Raw genomic sequence first — 16,952 nt, forward strand, 5'->3', positions numbered from 1 at the left:
TACACACGACCAGACTTTTTGACGGACTAGGTCTGACTGTCTTTCGGACGGACTTTCGGCGGAGGTCCGACGGACTTTCTGAACGAATGGACTTGGCCACACACGACCGGATTAAGTCCATTCGAAAGTCCATTCATTTTGAACGTGATGGCGTAAATGGGACTAAACAAGGAAGTTCAATAGCCAGTAGCCAATAGCTGCCCTTGTGTTGTATATGGTCCATCGAACTAGCACACAGACGAACGGTTTACCTGTTTTTTAGTCCGTCAGACTTGAGTCCGTTGGATAGATTTGAAACATGTTTTATTTCTAGGTCCGTCTAACTTTTGGGAAAAAAAAGTCTGCTGGAGCCCACACACAATCGAATTGTCTGACGGATTCCGTTCCGCCGGTCCAAGTTTGCCGGTCTGATTGTGTGTATGCGGCATAACATGTAGCTTTTTAAACAGCTTTTTATCTGTGTGTTTTGTCTGTGTGTTTGTGTATGTGCATTGTCTAAGCAACTATATAACTATATATAGACTAGATGAGCAACCCTCAGTGTAGACTAGTTAGCATATCAATTGAAGGCATTGAAGATTTTATTAAAAAACATGTCTGTGTTAAATTTGATACTATGCCAGAAAATGGTTTAACACACCAATTCAGTGACCTTTTGAAACAATGTAATATTCATAATGATGAGGCAAAACATAAAAGATCTTCAAAAAAAGGTAGGAAAGAGAGAATGGCCAATGTTGTATGCATGTTGTTGAAGATGAAAGATGTCGCTGAAAAAAAAGAATTTGAGTGGTATAAAGATAGAACACAATTAATAGGAAAGATAGAAGATGTGAGTAAAGGTATTTCAGCTATAGCTACGAATGCAGATACAAATGTTTGTGAGTGTTATGAACTGAGGGATGAGATTGAACAACTGGTGATTGAGAATGGTTCGTTGGAGCAGAGATTGGATGAGTTGGAGGAAACATGTATGTTGAGGGAACAATGTATCGCATCTTTAGGACAGGACAGAGAGAGTCTGGGAATGAAACTGCAATAGAAATACTTAAGAGAGAGTTATAAGAATGTAGAACTCAGCTACAGTGCCTTGCAAAAGTATTCGGCCCCCTTGAACTTTTCAACCTTTTGCCACATTTCAGGCTTCAAACATAAAGATATAACATTTTTATTTTTTGTGAAGAATCACCAACAAGTGGGACACAACTGTGAAGTGGAACGAAATCTATTGGATTTTTGAAACTTTTTTAACTAATAAAAAAATGAAAAGTGGGGCGTGCAAAATTATTCGGCCCCCTTGCGTTTACTTTGTAGAGCCACCTTTTGCTGCGATTACAGCTGCAAGTCGCTTGGGGTATGTCTCTATCAGTTTTGCACATCGAGAGACTGAAATTCTTGCCCATTCTTCCTTGCAAAACAGCTCGAGCTCAGTGAGGTTGGACGGAGAGCGTTTGTGAACAGCAGTTTTCAGCTCTTTCCACAGATTCTCGATGAATTCAGGTCTGGACTTTGACTTGGCCATTCTAACACCTGGATACCTTTATTTGTGAACCATTCCTTTGTAGATTTTGCTGTATGTTTGGGATCATTGTCTTGTTGGAAGATAAATCTCCGTCCCAGTTTCAGGTCTTTTGCAGACTCCAACAGGTTTTCATCCAGAATGGTCCTGTATTTGGCTGCATCCATCTTCCCCTCAATTTTAACCATCTTCCCTGTCCCTGCTGAAGAAAAGCAGGCCCAAACCATGATGCTGCCACCACCAAGTTTGACAGTGGGGATGGTGTGTTGAGGGTGATGAGCTGTGTTGCTTTTACGCCAAACATATCGTTTTGCATTGTGGGCAAAAAGTTCGATTTTGGTTTCATCTGACCAGAGCACCTTCTTCCACATGTTTGGTGTGTCTCCCAGGTGGCTTGTGGCAAACTTTAGACAAGACTTTTTATGGATATCTTTGAGAAATGGCTTTCTTCTTGCCACTCTTCCATAAAGGCCAGATTTGTGCAGTGTACGACTGATTGTTGTCCTATGGACAGACTCTCCCACCTCAGCTGTAGTTCTCTGCAGTTCATCCAGAGTGATCATGGGCCTCTTGGCTGCATCTCTGATCAGTCTTCTCCTTGTCTGAGCTGAAAGTTTAGAGGGACGGCCAGGTCTTGGTAGATTTGCAGTGATCTGATACTCCTTCCATTTCAAAATGATCGCTTGCACAGTGCTCCTTGGGATGTTTAAAGCTTGGGAAATCTTTTTGTATCCTAATCCGGCTTTAAACTTCTCCACAACAGTATTACGGACCTGCCTGGTGTGTTCCTTGGTCTTCATGATGCTCTCTGCGCTTTCAAGAGAACCCTGAGACTATCACAGACCAGGTGCATTTATACAGAGTCTTGATTACACACAGGTGGATTCTATTTATCACCATCAGTCATTTAGGACAACATTGGATCATTTAGAGATCCTTGCTGAACTCCTGGAGTGAGTTTGCTGCACTGAAAGTAAAGGGGGCCGAATAATTTTGTACGCACCACTTTTCAGTTTTTTATTTGCTAAAAAAGTTTAAATTATCCAATAGATTTCATTCCACTTCACAATTTTGTCCCACTTGTTGGTGATTCTTCACAAAAAATTAAAATTTTATATCTTTATGTTTGAAGCCTGAAATGTGGCAAAAGGTTGAAAAGTTCAAGGGGGGCGAATACTTTCGCAAAGCACTGTATCTCAAAAAGATTATGCCATTCTATCTTTGCCAGATTTTAGGGAAATTTGACACGAGTGCTTCACCCATTAATCTCTCGAACAGGCTGAAAGCTGTGGTGACACAGTACATTTTAAACAATAGGGATGCATGCGTACTCCTTCGTGCATGGCTTCCATTGCAATTGTGTCAAAAACTGCAACCACCAGTTGGGGGTCATAGAGGTCTAAACTCTAAACTCAAATTGGGCAAACTTGCAGATAGAATGAGGAGGAAGAAATACTAGGGGTTCAGACTAGGGATGGGCAAATGGTTCGGCCCAAGCATAAGTTTGGGCCAAACTTTGGTTGTTAGGATGTTCTGCGAACACCGAACAATATGCAGTGTCCGGGGCAAATTTGAAAGCCACCGGAAAGCCACCGGAACACCGTTAAAGTCTATGGGACACTACCATGAAAAATCAAAAGGGCTCATTTTAAAGGCCTATGCAAGTTATTGTCATAAAAAGTGTTTGGGGACCTGGGTGTTGCCCCAGGGGACATGTATCGATGCAAATTTTTTTTTTAAACTGCAGTTTTTTCAGGAGTTTTTTTTTTAATGCCTAAAGTGAAACAATAAAAATGAATTATTCCTTTAAATATCATGCCTGGGTGTGTCTATAATATACCTGTAAAGTGGCACATTTTTCCTGTGTTTAGAACAGTACCACAGGAAAATTACATTTCTAAAGGAAGAATTGTCATTTAAAACTGAACGTGGCTGTAATGAATTGTTGGGTCTCGGCAATATAGATAAAACTCATTGAAAAAAAAAACATTGGGACATCCATAGTCCATTACCAAGCCCTTTGGGTCCAGTATGAATATTAAGGGGAACCTCAAACCAAAATTAAAAAAATTGCGTGGGGGTCCCCTAAAATCCATACCAGGCTCCGCCCTCAGTTATATAAGAGCTGTCACAAGCGAAGACGCATCAGGCGGCGGAAGCCTCCTAAGGAGGCGGATTGGTTGTGGATTTTTTTTTGGTCTGGGCGGTGTGATAGAAGAAGATGAATGGACATTGTGGGACATTTTTACGTTTTATTTTTTAATAAAGGACTTGTCCCAAGCTGTGTTTTGTTGTTTTCAACAAGTTGACACTTTTTTGTGAAATGGTAGGGGTACTCTGTTACCATTTCACATGGGGGGGAGGCCGGGATCTGAGGGACCCTAAGACCCCCACAACCACTGGGCAAGGGTTGTGGGGATGAGGCCCTTGTCCCCATCCACATAGCAGCGATTCTCAACTAGGGTTCCTCCAGAGGTTGCTAGGAGTTCCATCACAATTGAGCAATTTCTGCCACTCAGATAAGTTCCCACAGACACCATTTTTTTTAGCTATATGTAAGGAGGTAATTGTTCCCAATGACAACAAGTGTAAGGACCATTCTTCCCGTTGACCATCACACTAATGTATCATACACTTTTATTGTTTCATTTTAAGCATTATTAAAATCACTGCTCCCGAAAAAATGACAGTTTTTAAAACTTTTTTTGCATTGATACATGTGCCCTGGGGCAGGACCCGGGTCCCTAAACCCTTTTTAGGACAATTACTTGCATATAAGCCTTTAAAATTAGCACTTTTGATTATTCATGTTCTAGAACCATAGACTTTAACGGTGTTCGGACTAATTTTTTGCCTGTTCGCATGTTCTGGTGCAAACCGAACAGGGGGGGGGGGGGGGTGTTCGGCTCATCCCTAGTTTTAAGGTATAGATAAATGTATTGTTTTTGTTTAGCATTTAAATTGAGAACTTTTGAAAAGCAACATACATGTTTTTTGAAAATTTTGCTCTTACCATGGGGATCTATTTTAGAGTGGGTTCATCCTAAAGAGGTCATGGTTGTTTTGATAATTTGTTCAGAGTTGCAGAAGCCAGGAATACTAGGTTCCTGGGTTCCAGGAGCAGATATAGCAAGCGAGCAGATATTGTGGATAAGAATTTGATTCTGCTCTTGTTTTTCACTTCCAGAATCCTGGTGGAGTGAGATTGTATGCCTATAGGCTACAGAAATAAAAATCTGGCAAGATCGTTCAGATTATTAAGAGTATGCTAGAAATATTTGAAAGGCAATGTGGAGATGGATATATGATTTTACATTTTACCCATGCTTTTTTATTCTCATTTGTTATTTTTTTAAGTGCCACGTCAAAAATTCACAAAACTGAAACATTCCTCACGCTTTGTACCAGAAACATTTTACTGTCATTTTTAAATGGGGCTAATGATAGTAAAACAACCATTATTTATTTATTTATTTATTTTAAGTGACACAAAAGATTACATAGCAAATAAAATAAAGTTTACAAGCTGAAAGCTTAGCTTGTCCCCTCAAAAAACTATGGGGTTGATCTACTAAAACAAGAGAGTGCAAAATCTAGTACTGCTGTGCTTCCAGGTTTTGCTGTCAAAGCTTAAGGCCCCTTTCACACTGGGCGGAGTCTGCCAGCGGATCCACCCGCTCAGCAGGGAATCTCTCTGCTGATCCCTGCTGAGCGGGTGGATAACAGCTCCGTGTCCGCTCCGCTGATGATGAGTGGACACAAACACAGCAAGCTGTTCTCTATGTGGCTGTCGGATAGACCGCCTGTCCATTTCCATCTAAATGTCATTGGAATGGAACGGATCCCTATCCATTTGTTTTTAGCGGACAGGATCGGATTGGATGTCAGTAGGTGTCAGCAGACACACGTTCACTGACATGCGCTGCTCCATAGAGAAGAGTGGATGGTCTGATCAAGTCCTCTTGAAAAACTGAAAGGCAGACCTGATCAGACCATCAGTGTGAAAGGGGCCTAATTGAACAAGTTAAACAAGTTGAAGTTAGAATCTGATTAGCTAGCATGCACAGCTGCACCAGATTTTGTTCTCTCCAGCTTTAGCAAATAAACTCCAATGTGTGTGTCATTTTGCAAAAACAAAGTTACTGCCCCATAAAGAGGCCTATAGTGGAAATGTAAAAATTGTTTACCCATAAGGCTGGGATCACATATGTGTGAATTGAATGTGGGTTTCCCGGCATCCAATTCGCATGGTATGCGAGTGTGACTGGCTCTCAATGGAGCCGGTTCACACATGTCTGGTCCTCATTCCAAAAGGGTCCTTTGCATGTTTGGGTTCGGTTCAGGCAAAAATTCGCACCTGATTCGCACCTGAACCAGGGAACCGGAACGCACCGGACCACATGCTGGGAACCGCGGCTGCACATATGTGAACCCAGCCTAAAGCCCTGTACACACGATCAAAAATTCGGCCAGCAAAAGACCGATAAGAGCTTATGGTCAGAAAATGCAACCGCGTGTATGCTTCATTGGACTTTTGCTGGCCGAATTCCCGCCAGCAAAAGATTGAGAGCATGTTCTCAATTTTTCGGTCAAGAAAAGTTTCCGATCGTCTGTACCAATTCTGACGCACAAAATTCCTACGCATGCTCGGAAACAATTCATTGCATATGCTCAGAAGCATTGAACTTCATTTTATCGGCTGGTCATAGTGTACATCACGCGTTCTTGACGGTGGAAAGTTTAGCGAAATTTTGTGTGACCGTGTGTATGCAAGCCAAGCTTAAGCTGAATTCCATCAGAAAAACCATCCAAGATTTTTCAGATGGAAATTCCCCTCGTGTGTACGGGGCAAGGTAAAGTTCGTCATACATTGAATAAAATTCAACCAGTTCAGCAGGGAATGGTCGAATTTTGATCAGTGTTTGGACTTCCCATTGATAATCAGCTGATTAGTGTATTCTGACATTGGTGGGTGCCTCTGTCAGAATACAATGTCCCGGTGGACTGAACAAAAAAAACTAACCATGTATGGCCAACTTTAGAGAGCTGAAGTAGTTAAAATGTATATAAAGAGCATTATAGGCTATAAAAAGCATGGAACTAAATAGCTTGGGAGACCAGCAATAAATGATGTGCAAAGTAGCAGGGACATTGCAAGGTATTTCATTCTTCAGCCCAGCACTTGGATTACAAAACCAAAAGGAACATAAAACCTTTTGACAACCTTACAAGTTCTTCTACCACTTCTGAGGTGTGACAAATTAATTTATCCCGGTCACATGTAGTCAGAATAAAACCCAGGATGGAATGATACTGACCAGATATTCCTCATAGCCCAGAAAATCTTTTCCTGCTCATACTCCATAATCCCATTAATCCATGTCTTCAAAAATCAATGCTGCCATCAATCATTTTTTACATTGATTAAATTGACACCGGAGTATCCAGAAAGATATGTTTTTCATCACCATTTTACAATAATATATTATAGATGCTAAATCGAATACAATGCTTTACTTACCAACGTTCCTGATACCCAGCTTGAATCAATTTGTATATTTAGGGATTTTCAGCATAATCCAAACGTTTGCATGAATTTTACTTTCATGATAAACAGGAAAAAAGGACATATCCTGAATGGAGTAAACTACAATAATTTCCTCTAGGGAAGGAAGAGGAGGTCTGAATGGTTTTAACTCTATCAAGGATTAGGTCAGCATTGACTAGGTTAGGACAGAATTAAGGACTAATAACGGTAGTCTGATAACCTATATATTGTTGTAATACATTTCAAAATTATTATGACAATATATGTAAAATGCCTGCTGGGAGGATATTATTGTTCTATTGATGAGTATCGGTTCAATTAACCCAAGTGGTAGATGTAGAACTGTAAGACAGATTACAGTTAAGGATGAGCTGAATGTACCTAAAGTTTGGGTGCCGAATCCAAACCCTATTAAAGTCAATGGGAACCAAATGTTAACTACAGTAATGGCCAAATTTTAGTCTAATAGGCATGTGGTTTTCAAGCAAATGGTATGGGGGACCAGCCACTCCACTGGAGACATGTACCAAAGCAAAGCAAATCAAAGCAAAATAAAATTAAAAAATTCCGGTCATATACACCTGTCAATGAATTCTGAATCATTTCAGAAATATCTTTAATATTAAACTGATGTCATAGGCACAAGCCCTAAATCCATCTACACAAGCCCTTTGACAACAATTTTTCCTTTTCTAACGGCCTACTTTTTCCTGGTGGTACAAAACCTTTATTGTATTTGTCCATGGTGGAATTGTGTCCTGCTCAGAGAAGAGTATAGTCCTTTACTGCTCTTCTGTATGAAGTTTAGGCTGTTTACATTAACATCGCCCCTTACCAATGAGATAATCGATTCGCTGGATCTCTGACAAAATGTAGGTGACCCAGGAAGTCGGAGGGAAATTTTGTACTTACCATTGTTTCCACTAAATATACATGCTGCTTGGAAATTAAATGTTGGGTTTTGTGTATAAACATTATCTATATGTCCTGTCATTCTATTGTCTATTACTAATCTCACAAACACTTTCCTTTTCAGGTGCCTTTCCGACATGAAGTGGAGTTGGCAGGATGCAGAGGCCATCTTTAAAAAGATGAAGGTAACTTTATTAGTATATAACTAAGGGGGCATTTATAAAGTGCAGCCATGGGGTTGTGAAAAAAAACTGGAGCACAGCTTGATTATTTGACTGGTCGAAACACACATGACCAGCTCTCCTCCAATCATAGAGCAGCTCAATGAGCTACCACAGAGTACACACTGTGACCCCCACATTGTGAATTAGCTGTAAAATGTGGACCATGGTGTGCATAGCCCTATGGAGTATCCCGTTTTTAATTGTATTTCATTTTGATGTTTTGCCGATAGAAAACCAGATTCTGGGGGCATGGCCTGGACATGGCCGAGTGAAGAAGTACTACTGCAGAGCTCCCGGCCTCGGATCCCCTTTCCCGGCTTATTTCACTCTGTAATTCGGTATGCTACCATCTAAAAGGCATAGAACCAGAGCTACAACACAGGGGACCCCCACTGCCAAAAACTCCGCTGCTTTTTTAAACAAATACCAGGACCAACAATAACCCCGCTCAACCTCCGGTGTGATATGTCCTCCTCGAACCCCGCCGGCATCTGCTGACATGGACCAGCATATTAGGGCCCTTCTCCAGGCCCTCCCGACCAGGACAGACATAGAGGCGCTGATCCTCTGCCTTGAGGAGACTCACCGCAGGGACATCCAAGAGGTGAGAGGAGAGGTGTCCAACTTAGCGGAACGTGTGACTACAGGGGAGGCCTCGGTCTCCTCACTGGAGAGACGGGTGGCAGCCTTGGAACAGGCAAGAGACCAGCACCGGGACTCTGCCATCGCCTTACAACTTCACCTCGAGGACATTGAGGACCGGAGCTGCTGCAACAACTTGTGGCTCCGAGGCATCCTGGAGTCCTCTGAGGCAGAAAATCTAGGAGAGGTGGTTCAGGGAATCTTCCACATGGTCGTGGCGGACCCCGAGATGTCCTATGAGTTGGACAGGGTCCACAGAACACTGGGCCCCAGATCAACGGACCCGAGCAGACCTCGCGATGTGGTGTGTTGGTTCCACCGTTACACCCAGAAAGAATCTGTGCTGAGGAGTGCCTGCTAACACGGTGATGTGGAGCTGGAGGGCTCACAGGTAAAGCTGTTACGAGATCTCTCCAGAGCAACGCTTAAGTGCCTTACTGGATCTCGTGCGACGGATGGGCTATACCTATCACTGGGGCTACCCCCTATCAGTATCTATACGGAAGGATACCTCCTCGCTTACGCTCCAGTCTCCCGCGGATCTACCTGCTCTTTTCCAGTACCTAGGAGAGGAACCGATCCCGAACCCTGACTGGCTTCAACTCTTGCCTCGTCCGACGGGCAGATTGGGCTCCCTTATGTTTAACAGTTGGCTGCCCCGCCGCCCACAGAGAGCAGGAAGAAGACGACGCTCAGCATCTCGAGAAATACACAGTGAGTAACATCCCAGCCTTTCATTTAGTCTAGCTTCCACCCGTCAGTACTTCTTTTCAATCCCCCGCTTCTTACACCCCGGTGGAGACCCCCAGGTGGTGGACACCCTTAATAGTGGCGCCACATTTGTTTTGACCTCCTACTGCTCCTTTTAATGGTCGTCGCCATGTTTCGCTCTGTCCCACATTGGCGGTACAGAGTAGTGACAACAAACCTACGCACTTTCAACAGCAATGGTCTGTGATGCAGCTCAGGATGAGGGCGCGGGTGCAGTGGACCCTGTAGGTGAGCGGGACTGAGTGGGGAGTGAGGGATGCTGGCATTTAGGGGACGGTGGCTTAAACATTTTTGATGACCAGACGTTTCTCCCTGAACTGCCCCCGGGGGACTTACTCCTGAAATGCCCCCAGAGGCTGGGATAAGCGGCCATACTTTACGAGACTCAACCCCCCCCCCCCCTCCTGGGGCTATGTAGCTCAAAGGAGACATAGCCCGGCTCTACTCGCTTGACCGCCTCCTCCCCCGTGCACCCTGCTTAGACTCTACTTGATATCGTGGTGTGACCTCCCTTGGCAAGCTATAAAGCTTACTCTGCTGTGGATTGCCCCTCGCGGCTGCAAGTGGGTGAACTGGAACCCTAGACATCCGTAACTTCTTGGAAAAGTTCAGAGGACCTGTCTCCCCAACGGGAGGGCTTGAGCTCTGGGGTAAGGGATAGACATGGCAGTGCCTACCCTGGGACAGCTGTGAGTCTGCCACCCCTTCCGGTCGGGGGGTGTTTTTTTTTTGTACACGATGCATATTAAGTGAAATGTCATTTATTGCTTACTCTTGATTAAATGCTACCGTCATAGTGCTATCCAGCTGACGTCATCAATGAGTGACGGAGATTGCACTGGGGACTGTCGAGCTTCAGAGTGTGCACTGCATAGCTTCAACAGACGGAAGTGTAATCTCTGTCTTTGAGATTGAGTCCCCTACAGCACTAGCAGAGCTTTGTGCACCAAGAACTAGCAGTGATGGACTCTACATTTGCCCTCCCTTGTCTGGAGTCTGGCCGTATCCCTTATTACAGGCCACGTCTTGTCAGCGAAAGTGTAATGCTCTTGTACACCTTTCCGGTGGGTTGAGAATATGTATTTTATGCTGGTGGGTGGGATGCTGTGTTATAGTAGTGCACTTGTTACAATTTTTTTGTATACTGTATAACTTCTCTTTTTGCTTTGTTACATGGGTCTCTCCGCCCAGAACTAATTCTATAGCTGCGTGGGGAGACCTATTGAACATGACTGCCTTGGGTTTTATGCTTTACAAAGATTCCATTTTTTTTTTTTGCCTGGTTAAATGTTTTTTTGAAATTGCTTACTGACATTTTTACTTCGATCTGCCGGGGGTGGGGAGGGGGGTTCGGGAGTTCATTCTCCGACCAGTCTGTCCACTGCCCCACCTAGCACCGCGCTATAAGTCCAGTATATAGCTGGTGAGCGCTTTAGCAAATTTTTGCTATTATAGTCCCTTCTGGTCACACTTTGAGTGTTCACAACCTCACTTCTTACTTTTCCTTGGGTCATGAGGCCCAGCTTCTCCCTCCCCCCCCCCCCCCTACATCCCCTCTCTCCCCCTCCTTTCTCCTTGCCCTTCTTGGGCAGTTCCCTACATCTTCCTTGATCCCACCGCCCCTAACCCCTTAATAACCCCTCCTCCTCTCCCTCCTGAGACATGATAGTATACTCGATTAAAGTGACCTCTATAAACACCAAGGGCCTGAACTCCCCAGAAAAAAGAGGATCCTTTTACAAGAACTGAAAAAAGCATGCACCGATGTAGCCTTTATACAAGAAATGCACTTCAAAACAGATAAACTTCCTTTTCTGCAATGCAGATCCTTCTCTCAGGTCTTCCACTCTACTACAAAAGGTAGTGGCAGCCCCTTCCTTTCACCACTAGGGTTGTATTTTGTTTCATGTTATTTTTTATTCTATTTCATTTCACTTCAATTTTTCTTCATTTTCTGTAGATTGGGTTGTTCACCTATAGGTGTAGTTTTATTAATAATTTAGAGTCCATAGCGCACCTTTACCCTTCTTCTTCTTTTTTCTTCCACTCTACTAACCCTTCCTCTAAGGAGAATCCATCCTGATCTCATGGCTTTATCTGGACTCTCATGTGGACCCTGAGGGGCGATATGTTTTTGTGAAGGGCCGTATTGGAGAGATCCCTTTCACATTTGCAACGATTTATGCACCTAACGACCACCAGGACAGATTCCTTTGGTCTACACTAGACAAATTGACGGAATACAGAGAGAGTCAATTAAAATTAATACTAGGGGGAGACTTCAATGTCCCGTTATCGCCCTCTTCGGACACTTCCTCAGGTAGTTCCTCGATCCCTACGGCAATCAGGCGGCGAGTAACGAAGTCTTTCCTGAAGACCCAGTTAGTGGACATTTGGTCTCCAACATTCCGGAGAAAGGGACTATACCTTTTACTCCCCTCCACACAAATTATATTCTAGAATTTACTTTTTCTTGATACCGCATGACCAACTACATTTAGTGAGCTCTTCCTCCATTGGTCATATTACATGGTCGGACCACGCACCTATAGCCCTTACCTATACCCTCTCTAAAAAACCCTCACCCAGGTCACTGTTCTGGCGCCTGAATGAGAGCCTCCTCCAGATACCAGAAGTACTGGCAGACGTGACCAAGGAGTTAGACTACTACTTCCAAGAAAATTCTACACAGGGCTGCGATCCGGGGATTGTATGGGAGGCGCACAAGTCTGTACTTGGTGGGTCCACATTAAACATGGTGCACGTATCAAAAGAACACGGAACAAACAACTTGTTAAACTTCTCAATGACCTGGCTTTGATAGAAGCGAAACACAAGCACGCCCCTTCACAGCCCTTGGAGTTCGAACTAGGGACCTTACGCGCACAGATAACAGACCTGCTTCATTATAAAGCTAAAGCGGCATTGCAATTCTGCTGTAGGGTGTCTTACGAGTCGGGCGACAAATGCGGGAAAAATTTAGCTAGGTCGGTAAGAGAAATGAAGTCTAACCCCTATATACCGCATGTAGTAGACCCGAATGGTCGAAAGGCCTCGACACCAACCCAGATAGCCAAGAGATTTGGCAATTTTTACTCCTACCTTTACAATCTACCTAATCCTAGATCTAACCAGGGGGACATCGACAAATATATCACAAACTCAGGCCTCCTGACCCTCATATCAGAGACTCAAAAATGTCTAGATGACCTGATTACCTTAGAAGAGGTGAGGCCATAAATTCATTAAAATTAGGTAAAGCCCCAGGTCCTGATGGATACACGGCCCAATACTACAAGACCTTCCTTCCCATACTTGGGCCATGCTTAGTGACACTCTTCAACGCTCTGGGCTCTAGTGGGGAGTTCCCCAGGGACACCCTTAGAGCCCACATCGCGTTAATCCACAAAGAGGGTAGGGACCCAGGATTGTGTGGGAGTTACAGGCCCATCTCCCTCCTAAATTTAGATTTCAAATTATTCTCCAAAATCCTGGCCACACGACTAGCACAACATCTCCAATCCCTTATACACTTGGACCAAGTGGGCTTCATCCCCACAAGGGAAGCAAGAGACCATACCATTAAGGTAATGAGTCTGGTGCACAAAGCAAAGTCCTCTAGGACCCCCTGTATTTTTGTGAGTACTGACGCTGACAAGGCCTTTGACCGAGTATACTGGAGCTTCATATTCCCGGTCCTCCTTCATATAGGTGTGGGGGAGCGGATGATGAGCTGGATAGGCAAAAAAAATTCCCACCCTTCAGCTCAAGTTAAGGCAAATGGAGTGCTCTCTTCTCCTTTCACCATTGAAAATGGAACCAGGCAGGGTTGCCCCCTTTCCCCTCTCCTGTTTGCGCTGTCCTTAGAACCCTTGCTCTGTACGATTAGGCAAAATCCAGATATATCTGGTCTCCAAATGGGTAACATCAACTGCAAAATATCTGCCTATGCGGATGATATGCTGTTCTCTTTGACAAACCCCAGAATTCCTTTACCGAACCTGCTCCAAGAATTTAAAACATACGGAACGCTCTCACACTTGAAAATAAACTTTTCCAAGTCGGAGGTGGTCCCCGCACAAACCCTGCTAGATTTACAGTCCAACTTTTGGTTTAAATGAACTGACATGGCCCTTAAGTACCTGGGCATCTACATTCTCCCAGATATCTCCTGCACATTTATGCTGAACTTCCCCCCCTAATTAAGGCACGCCACCTACTCCACAAATGGCACACAGGCTTCCACTCCTGGTTCGGGAGATGTAATCTCATTAAAATGAATATACTACCTAAATTTACCTATTTATTCCAAGCCCTTCCGATTCAGATCCTGGCCCCATTCTTTAAACAAGCTCAGTCTCTACTCATCCACTTTGTTTGGGCCCATAAGAAACCCAGACTCAAACGGTCACAACTAACACTCTCTAAGCAACAGGGAGGGTTGGCGTTTCCCGACCTACGACGATACTATCTAACCTCCCACCTCGGTCGCATTTTAGACTGGAATCGTAACAATGCCACCAAACTTTGGGTCCAAATCGAACAATCCCAAACCTGCATCCCTGTGAAAAGTGCCCTGTGGTGCTATAAGGACTTACCCCCAACATTGAAGTTGCATCCTACTATAGGGATCTCTCTAAAACTCAGCCATTTGACTGTTAACCAACTAGCAATAACTATGCCCTCTCCCCTATTCCCTATCCTTGGCCACCTGAAGTTCGAACCAGGGATACACTCTATAGACTATAACCCCCTCAGAAACTCCAATCTAGACCATGCGGCTAAATTTGTAATTGGAGCAAAATGGCCCTCCTTACTGACCCTAACCGACCCATCAGGAATCTTTCAATTACCTTTCTGGAGAGTGGCACAACTTCATAATTTTCTCCACTCCATACCTGACCCTCATACTTTCACTAGACAGCAGACGGAATTTGAAAATCTCTGCGTGGGGGAAGGTCCCTTGGTCCATATCCTCTCCCAAGCATACTCCCTGCTAAACACGCTAATAGACCACCCACACTTACCTTGCCTATCTAGTAGGGGTGCACATCTTCACTGGTCTCACGATTCGATTTGATTATGATTATCTGGTCAACGATTCAATTCGCTTCGATTCCGCGATGCATTATGATGCATCACGATTACTGACATGCTCCCACTTCCGCTTGGGCCACCTAGACGGCCCTTCCTCTCTGCAATCTTCTGGGACACATCACAGGTCCCAGAAGATTGCCCGGCTGTGCAGGGCAGCACAGTGAGACATGCACACCTGGCTGTGAAGCTGCAAGATGTCACACCTGGATGCCCACAGTAGTATTGCCAGCGCCGTGGACAGGCAGGGGAGAGAATGGAGGCTTTGAGTGGCCACATCGCTGGATTGTGGGACAGGTAAGTGTCTTTTTATTAAAAGTCAGAAGATACACTTTTTTTGTAGCTGCTGACTTTTAATAAACAAAAAAAATTACTAGGTGGCCTCTCTCTGCCAGCGATCTGCTGGGACCATTGTCTGGCCAATGGCAGAGCACAGTGCGCGTCCGGCCGTAAGCTGTCACGGGTGCGCATCACTGTCCACAGTAGATATGATGGTGCTAAGGAGAGGAGGGGGAGAGGAGAGATGCTCCATGCGGCCACATCAATGGACCGTGGGACAGGTGAATGCGATTATTAAAAGTCAGCAGCTACACTTTGTAGCTGCTGACTTTTAATAAACTAAAAAACGGGTGGAACTCTGCTTTACTATGTGCACTGATCTGATGCACTACAGGGTACAAGAATTCACACACACCCGGCTGCTGGGAGGTCAGGAGGGATTAGAATCCAAATCCACAACTGACAAACAGCCCTGTGAAGTTCCCCGTACTGTCTCTGTGATGACATTTATCCGGCCGCCCTCGTTTGTACCTTCTAGCACACTAGGAGTTAACACAGTGGAATGTGCAAACGAGGGGGGGGTGGGTAAATGTCATTACAGAGCACATGTAGGAGCCAGTGTATGTAGAGTACAAACATACTTGTACTCTACATACTTCTGCTAAAAAATACCTGTGTGGTGAAACTGGTGATAAATGCAATTATAATCCATTAAATGCCCACCGCTGTATGTGCATTGTAAAATATATGCAGCTTTTCATACCTTGTTTCTTAGTGTGTGTGTAACTGTATAAGTCGCTCATGTGACTGCTCACTGCTCTCCTCGTTCTGGCCCGCCTCTCTCGTCTCTCAGGCTCATGTCTCTCGTCAGGTCAGTGGGTGTTCTCAGCCCCGCCCACTGACTGTAGCTATCAGATTAGAAGAGAGGCGGGCGGGGCTGACATCAGGAGAGACGTAAGAGGAGAGGGGCTGGCCGAACTGAGCAATCACATGAGCGGTGTATACAGTTATATACACACGCTAAAAAACGAGGTATAAAGCTGCACATATTTAAAGAAAACACATACAGAGGTGACCACTTAATGGATGATCATTGTATTTATTAAAAAAAGGCATTTTAACAAAAACGCTTAGATCTCTCTTCCGGGAGGGGCGGGACAAGTCAGGATGACGTTACCCGACATCGATTTTTTGGGTCGCATGCATCGATGTCGCATCGGGGATCCCCGAATCGCAATGCATCGATGCAGCGATTAAATTCCACACTCCTACTATCTAGCTGGGAGAGAGATCTTTATTGCTCTTTTTCCCCGGCACAGAGACAGCGCATCATTGCTCTAACCCTTAAGACCTCTCTCTGCACCAGAATACAAGAGACACATTTTAAACTCCTCACCCGATGGTACCTGATGCCATCTAGACTACATAGATGCTTTCCCTGACAGATGTTGGAGATGTGGAGTAGAGGAGGGCATGCTGATTCACATCTTTTGGTCCTGTCCCAGACTGACAAATTTATGGAAAGAAGTCCGAAGTATAACACAAAAATTTACAGAATTCCCTATCCCGGAGGAGGCAGCATTCTTCCTTTTAGACCATTCTCAGATCCCTGTTAAGAAATACAAAAAATCACTCCTAAGACATCTACTAAATGCAGCGAAATCCTGCATCCCCCTATATTGGAAACAAAGCACTGCCCCGTCCATTGCACACTGGATTAGAAAATTAGAGGAGATTAAAAAGATGGAGGACCTGATCCTTATGGCGCAAAATAAATAAGAACGTTTTAAACAAACCTGGGACCAATGGAATGTTTTTATATTCTCTTCTGAGGGCCACCGCCTGTTGTCATCATAGTGCCTCACTCTTTACATGTTCGAGCCTTCGGGCTTAAGCTACCATCGTGCCTCCCTCCACCCTCTCCTCATCCATCCCTATCTCCCCTTCTTCCCACCCCCCCCCC

The 16,952-nt window shown here is 44.4% G+C and overlaps 1 protein-coding gene across 3 annotated transcripts in view; it reads right to left on the minus strand.

Moving 5' to 3' along the window:
- Positions 1-15,861, minus strand: part of PGLYRP2 (peptidoglycan recognition protein 2) — a 64,496-nt gene extending 48,635 nt beyond the window's left edge. For 2 of the 3 annotated variants that reach the window (XM_077470017.1, XM_077470020.1), the window contains exon 1: positions 7,041-7,172. The gene's annotated coding sequence lies outside the window, so the exon portion shown is untranslated. Of the gene's footprint in view, positions 1-7,040; positions 7,173-15,752 lie in introns of those variants that run through there. The other variant, XM_077470018.1, reaches the window with a different exon arrangement.
- Positions 15,862-16,952: the final 1,091 nt, after the last annotated feature.

This window comes from Lithobates pipiens, unplaced genomic scaffold (assembly GCF_037356315.1).
Source record: "Lithobates pipiens isolate NorthernLeopardFrog02 unplaced genomic scaffold, aLitPip1_a1.2 Scaffold_8, whole genome shotgun sequence".
In the NCBI taxonomy this organism is placed as follows: domain Eukaryota; kingdom Metazoa; phylum Chordata; class Amphibia; order Anura; family Ranidae; genus Lithobates; species Lithobates pipiens.